This window comes from Medicago sativa, chromosome 6, assembly GCF_051527215.1.
Source record: "Medicago sativa cultivar Bolivia chromosome 6, Bolivia_mono, whole genome shotgun sequence".
NCBI lineage: Eukaryota > Viridiplantae > Streptophyta > Magnoliopsida > Fabales > Fabaceae > Medicago > Medicago sativa.
The window spans coordinates 14,281,034-14,288,564 of NC_140754.1; the positions used below are offsets into that span (position 1 = coordinate 14,281,034).

The 7,531-nt window shown below is 34.3% G+C and overlaps 1 long non-coding RNA gene across 1 annotated transcript; it reads left to right on the plus strand.

The window, feature by feature from the left end:
* The first annotated feature begins 3,848 nt into the window (after positions 1 to 3,848).
* LOC146913065 (uncharacterized) lies at positions 3,849 to 6,389 on the plus strand. Its single transcript, XR_015013256.1, has 4 exons — positions 3,849 to 4,197; positions 4,607 to 4,690; positions 4,776 to 4,978; positions 6,182 to 6,389. It is a non-coding gene; the product is annotated as an uncharacterized LOC146913065 (long non-coding RNA).
* The last annotated feature ends 1,142 nt before the right edge of the window (positions 6,390 to 7,531 follow it).

Consider the following 7,531-nt stretch of genomic DNA (forward strand, 5'->3'; position numbering starts at 1 on the left):
GTTAGGTCTGTATCAATTTAACCTAATTTTTTCCCGCTCATTTGCTTTATTAGGTTTGCAATTATTTAACCTAGCAAATTTCATCTAAAAAAATGCATCGCACCAATTTCATTCTATCCTCTTGCCTTTTTTTCTACACTTATCCTTATTTATTAATTTTGTTACGTCTGCAGCAATTTAACCTTATTTTTCCTTATCCTTATTTATTAATTTTGTTACGTCTGTAGCAATTTAACCTAATTTTTTCCCGCTCATTTGCTTTATTAGGTTTGCAATTATTTAACCTAACAAATTTCATCTAAAAAAATGCATCGCACCAATTTCATTCTATCCTCTTGCCTTTTTTTTCTACACTTATCCTTATTTATTAATTTTGTTACGTCTGCAGCAATTTAACCTAATTTTTCCTTATTTATTAATTTTGTTAGGTCTGCAGCAATTTAACCTAATTTTTTCCGCTCATTTGCTTTATCAGGTTTGCAATTATTTAATCTAACAAATTCCATCTAAAAAAATGCATCGCACCAATTTCATTCATATCCTCTTGCCTTTTTTTTTAATTTTATTAGGTCTGCAACAACTTAACTTAATAATTTCCCTCTAAAATGTTGTATTAGGTTAGCAGCAATTTAACCTAACAAATTTCATCTAAAATGCAGCGCATCAATTTAACCTAACAAATTCCCTCTAAAATGCAGTAATCCCTAATATTTATGTTCGCTTTTCATTCCTATCATGTTTTGTCATCGTTTGTATATATCTATTGTTTCTGTATACTTTTTTTTTTACAATAATTAATGTTAATATTCCTGAAGTCCAATAACTTTAAACCAAATATTCTCATACTTCTTTATTTTCATACGTCTTTAAAATTTTATTTTATGGCAAAGTATTATACCTTTTAACATATTATTTTATTTATGATGCAGACTATGAATATTATTTTCTAGGCCAAATACATTTGTGGGTCCTTTAAGTTTCACGTTTATTTTAGATAGGTCCTTTAAGTTTCTAAGGTTTCAGATAGGTCCTTTAAGTTTCGAGTTTGTTTCGGATAGGTCCTTTCTGTCAACCTCCTTTAAGTCAAAGTTGTTCTGTCCGTTAAGCCAAAAGTGATATGTCCGTTAAGTGGGTGAGGTGGTTCTCTCTGACGCTTGGCATCAATTTTTCCCCAACCAGATCAACTTTGGCTTAACGGACAGATTAACTTTGGCTTAACGAAGGTTGATAGAAAGGACCTATCTGGAAAAAAAAACTCGAAACTTAAAGGACCTATCTGAAACCTTAGAAACTTAAAGGACCTATCCGAAACAAACTCGAAACTTAAAGGACCTATCTAAACCTTATAAACTTAAAGGATCTATCTGAAACAAACATGAAACTTAAAGGACCCGGGGAGGTATTTGGCCTATTTTCTACCACTATAAGTCAAGTATTGATAGCTTATTTAGGTGCGAAACTAAAGTCAATATTTGTTGGTTAAAGGATTTTAACCATTAATATGTTATGTTGTTTAATGAATTTTATTTATGATTTTAAATTATTTCAACCTAATATATTTATGTTTGCCCGAACACAAAAATTTGCTTATAATAATTAACCCGGGCAACGCCGGGTATTTAGACTAGTTATTTATTAATTTTGTTAGGTCTGCAGCAATTTAACCTAATTTTTTTCCACTCATTTGCTTTAATAGGTTTGCAATTATTTAACCAAACAAATTCCATCTAAAAAAATGCATCGCACCAATTTCATTTATATCCTCTTGCCTTTTTTTTTTAATTTTATTAGGTTTGCAACAACTTAACCTAATAATTTCCCTCTAAAATGTTGTATTAGGTTAGCAGCAATTTAACCTAACAAATTCCATCTAAAATGCAGTGCATCAATTTAACCTAACAAATTCCCTTTAAAATGCAGTAATCTCTAATATTGTTGCCCGCTTTTCATTCCTATCATGTTTTGTCATCATTTGTATATATCTATTGTTTCTGTAGACTTTTTCTTTTACAATAATTAATGTTAATATTCCTGAAATCCAATAACTTTAAACCAAATATTCTCATACTTCTTTATTTTCATACGTCTTTAAAATTTTATTTTATGGCAAATTATTATACCTTTTAACATATTATTTTATTTATGATGCAGACTATGAATATTATTTTCTACCATTATAAGCCAAATATTTGATAGCTTATTTAGGTGCGAAACTAAAGTCAATATTTGTTGGTTAAAGGATTTTAACCATTAATATGTTATGTTGTTTAATGAATTTTATTTATGAATTTAAATTATTTCAACCTAATATATTTATGTTTGCCCGAACACAAAAATTTGCTTATAATAATTAACCCGGGCAACGCCGGGTATTTAGACTAGTTGAGTTTAAACAAATTATATTTTGCCCCTGATTCCCTTCCGAACAAACTGCGGAGAGCAAGTTGCGATTAAGTTATTTTGTAGCAAATTTCGTCCCAGATTTCAATAGTGACAAAATTTGTACTATTGTGCAATGGAAAAATCCGTCTCTCAATAATTTACTTATAGCATATTCCCTCTCTCTTTTTTTTTTTTTTTATGAAAAGGCCATATTCCCTCTCATTAATATGAGATAAAACTTATATTATCAATATCAAATTGTCTGATATATGACGTGTTATACTTCACACTTGAAACAATATTTCTCAAATAATACTTAATTTTATTACATTTATTAATGTGTATGTTATTTAGCATTAATTTATAATTTATAGCTCCTTGACATTCACCTCCGTTTGTATTTTGAAAAACCACACCGCCGTTTCTCCTTTCACTCAAACCTAACCACAATTCATCATGATGTAGATCCAATTGGTGGTGGTGCGACGAGACGCGGCCTCCGCATCACCTCACCTCCGACGTCCATTATCCTATTCAGTAATTCATCGTCTAGATCAAACATTGTTCTGGTTCGGGCTTGCTATGGTGGGTGGTGGCGTCGTCGCCGGTGACTTTGAAAGGTTTTAGCAACACAAATCGCGGTGGGTTTTCATAGTTTGTTCATGGTGGCTGGTTTTTGGGGGTGATGGTTTGCTATTCTTGGTGGCTTTCGGGGAGGTTTTGTGGGTGGTGGTGGTGGTTTTCGTGGAGGTGTTAGTGGTGGTTTGTGGTGGTGGATGTGAATCCGGATCTGAATTCGTATCTGGATCTGCATTGTTTTTTGAATTGGTGACCAAGGGAGAAGTTTCGGTTGGTGATGTCTGAGTGGTGGTGCTATTTGTGTGCTATTGATTTTTGGTGAAGTTTCGAATGGCGGTGATGCAGGGAGTGGTGATGCTGTCTTGGGTGATGTCCAAGTGGTGGTGATGCAGTCTGCGTGTGGTGATCTTCAGATCTAGGGTCATGGTTTATTGAGTTGATGGTGATTTTGGTGGTTGTTGGTGATGGTTATCACAAGTGGTGGTGTTTAGTGTTGAGTTGAGAGGCAAAATGTTCACTATCTCTTTCTTGTGTGGCGGTGAGTTCGAGGGTGTGGCAATGAAGATGATGAGGAGCTTGTGGGTTGTGTTGTATTGGGGTTTGTAATACCCTGCATATAAAAATTCAGTATCAATTATTTGATCTTTGTTTTTTTAGAGAACGGCAAAATGGTAATTTCGCATAAGACTTTCTGGACCGAATCAAATTATTCCAACGGATCACGGTGAATGTAATATTCCGCTTAAAACTTTCACGACATTTTATCGGATATTTTAGTTGAGGAAGAGTGTAGAAAAGAGTATTTTGGTCATTACAATCTAAGGGCTATTAAAGGATAACCATACAAAATTTCTTCATTTTCTCCACTCATCTCATTTCTCTTCCTACCAAAATCAGATTTTTTTCCACCCTTCTCTTTCTTCTCCCAACCGCCCCTCACCTCTCTTCATGCTTATCTCCCCTTTTCTTCAATTTCTTCATGTAATCAACACACAAATTACACGCATGGGATCCTTAGACCACTTTGGTTAGCTTATAAGCACCAAAAATTTCCCTTCTCCATCTTAATTAAAACCTTCCCTCCATCTCTCTTTAGAGAAGTGTTCCAAAATCAAGCTTTTGGGAATTTGATTCTAATTTTGGACTTGGTGTGTACTCATGGTGGGTTATGAAGATGGTTAGGAGCAAGATACAAGAATAAAGGAGTTAGGGGTTTGATGCAAAAGTTGATACAAGGTGAGAATCTTAAATTAAAACTTGAATTTGAATTGTTATAGATTGAACTGTTGATTAAGTTTAATGGGTATGTGAATTATGTGAGAAAGTTTGAATTTCTATGATAAATTTTCATGGTATAGTAGCTTGGTTCATGAAATGAGATAATTAGAGAATTGTTGTTGAAGATCATTGTTGATGGTTTGCTGTTGATGTAAGAAAGATGAGTTGGTGATCAAAATGGTGTATTGTTGTTAAAGGTGATTGTACTTGAACCTTATGAAAATTGGGTAAAAATCCGTATGGCATATTGGTAGTATATTCATCATATCTCTTTCTGTGTAATCTGGAATCAAGTAATTGTTGAAGTTTCGGATTCTACACTTATTTCCCTTCAAATCAGATATAAATTTCGTGTGATTTGGATTAGTGACGAACTCAGAAAGTGCGTTTGAAGTTGTGAATTTCTGCTGGAAAATTGCTACGGATTTTGGGACAGGGCTCCACTAAAATGGTAATAACTTTCTCTCTATAACTTGGAATCAAGTGATTTTTAATGCTATGGATAGCTAACAAAATTTCCGACGTTTCGGTACCAGTTTCACGAATTTTGACCCATTATTGAAGTCTAGAGACTACTTTGAAGTATGGGGACTGATGTAGGACTTGTGCTGAACCAAAGATTAAGTTGTTGATGTTTAAGCTAGTGCAACTTTGGTTTTTCTTTGGAGAATTGAAATAAAGGCAGAAGTGAAGAGCAATGGCTGATGCTTATTTGTGCAAGGATTCAGAATAGGATGAGGTGAGTTCCTTTAGATAGAAAAACTTCCCTTTGGGTAGTTATATTATGCCACTAAAATGATGGTTTATGATATTGTGCATTAGAACATAATTAGTGACGTTATGACTTAAATTAAATACCTATGCTAGTGTATTCTAAAATAGCTCTTATATTAATAAACATGCTTATGGTAGTGTAGGAATTGGAGGAAAGATTGTTAGACAAGTTTTAATGCATTTGTGAATAAATACATGATTTCGGCTAAAATTCCGGAAGTTGAGATTATTGGATTTTTATGACTTTAATTCAATCCTTAGATAATGTAAATGAAACTTCTAAGAAAATGAATGGTCATTGTTCAGCTAAGGATTTAAATTCTCATTTCTCCGGATATGTAGCCGAACATGTTTTGGAATTCTCCAATTTATATCCTACCATAATGCCTATGTTTGAGAAAGCAAGAAAATGTTTAGAATAAATAAGCTATGAATATCAGTGATGGGTAGGTCACAAACCCGAGAAAATTTATTATGACATAGCTATGAGCATCCTATTATTATTTCAGGATAAAGACGAAATTACTACGTCTTTATTAACAGGTTTAGAAATATTATTATAAGGAAATCAGTTAAGATAAAATGTCTCTCTAACTCCCCGTTAGTAGAGGAGTTGAGGGTTATTTCAGTTATCAGAGATCAGTCAGTTTATAGTATTAAAACATGTTTAAGCCGTGGCTTTCGCTATCCCGCCAGTTGGATACGAAAGGTTCCCGCCAGTTGGAACGGGAACTATCCGTGAGGATGACCCCACGATAATCAGAGGAGTCCGGTATCCCCGTCAGTTGGGTTCCCGCCAGTTGGAAATTATTACCGGTCAGAGTGGAATAAATTCCGGGGTTACTCCACCTGGGTTTATTCCGTAAAATCAACTCAGATAATATTGTTTGTTCAACGCTAACATTTCTAACATAATATGACAGACATTAAGATTATAATTATGGCTATGATTTTAGTATTAGTATCAGAATTATAATAGTATTTCAGATAGCGATCCTAGTTATCCCTCGATCGCTCAGTTATGCATGACACAACTGTATAACCCCAAAATGGGTTGAGTTTAGAGACAGATGGCAATCCTAGATTCCCTGAGATTGCCTACAGCCTAGGATAGGTGGAACTCACTGAGACATTCCGTCTCATCCCAATCCCTTTTATTTTATTTCAGATACACAGGTGGTTCGCAAGCAGAGCAGTTCGTGATGAAGTAGCAAAAGAAGCTGGACAATTATGTTTACTTGTCATTGCATGTATGTTGTACACGTCAGTGGTACTATTTGAAATGTATAGACAAGTTGTTTTATAATATGCTCAGAAGAAATTTTTATTATTGTAATTTTAATGTATCCAATGCCAAGTTTAACGAGCATACTAGATATCCTAGGTAATTTCTAGTATGGGTGTTACAGGGTTTTTGTGATTTTCTTCCTTGCGGGTGCTGAGTTTGTGCCTGTTAGAAAAACACAGGTTGTCTGGTGTTTTTGTGTGGTGGTTGTTTCCTTCCGATCCAGATCTATGTGGAGGAGGTGATGATAGTGTGAGGTGGTGATGTAAGCCACATTTTTGGTGGTGTGAGGAGGTGCCGGTGGGTCTTCAACAGTTGGGTTCGATCAGAACCTTCTCATCTGGTTCGACTACTCTGTTTATCTGGTGGTTTCTCTATGTGGATTGATGGTGTTGCTGCTGTGCAGGTGGATTTTGTTGTTGCGCTGGTTGTTGTTGTTGGTGCAAAGGTGGATTCGTTACAGTGTCATCGATTGTTGTTGTGGCGAAGGTGATTGTTGTTGTTTCAATCGTTATAGTTACCGGTTGTTTTTCAAAGGTTGTTGGTTGTTGTGTTGGTTCTTGACGTTGTTGTTTGGGGTTGTGTGCGAGCAGAATGTAGGTGGTGGAAGTTGTTTTGTGGCATCTTGTGGCGTTAGTTCAGGTTTTTTTTTTTTTTTTACGTATGCTGGGTGAGGCCTTTGGTACAACTTTTATTTTCCTTTGTATTTTTCCTTTGTATGTTGCTACTTTACGACTTCTAATCCAGCATTCCTTGTGCTGGTTAGGATTCATTGGGATTTTAATAAATTCCATTTTGGCCTTTTCAAAAAAAAAAATTGTTACATTTATTAATATGTCATTTATTTATCACATTGAATCATTTTTAATATATAAACTTATCAACATTTGTAACTTGTCTCGTGTGATGTTAGATAATAAAGTTTTAGGTTTAAGCTATTGGGCCTTTATATTACTAACTTAATAATCGATTAGGTTTTCTATATATTCTCTTGTAGCCTTGTGTAATGTTAAGCTATTGATATTCTATAAAACTCTAACCTTCGATGTTCTCATTCTCTCTTTATTTATTTTGTACTTGTATTGTTAACAATGTATATGTTATTATACTATTGATGAGGAAAATTGGGGGCCTAAACCCCTTAGAATGCTAAAGTGTTGGGCTGACGTTCCAGGGTATATAGATTTTGTTAAAGAAAAATTGCAGTCTATGCAAGTTCAAGGTTGGAGTGGT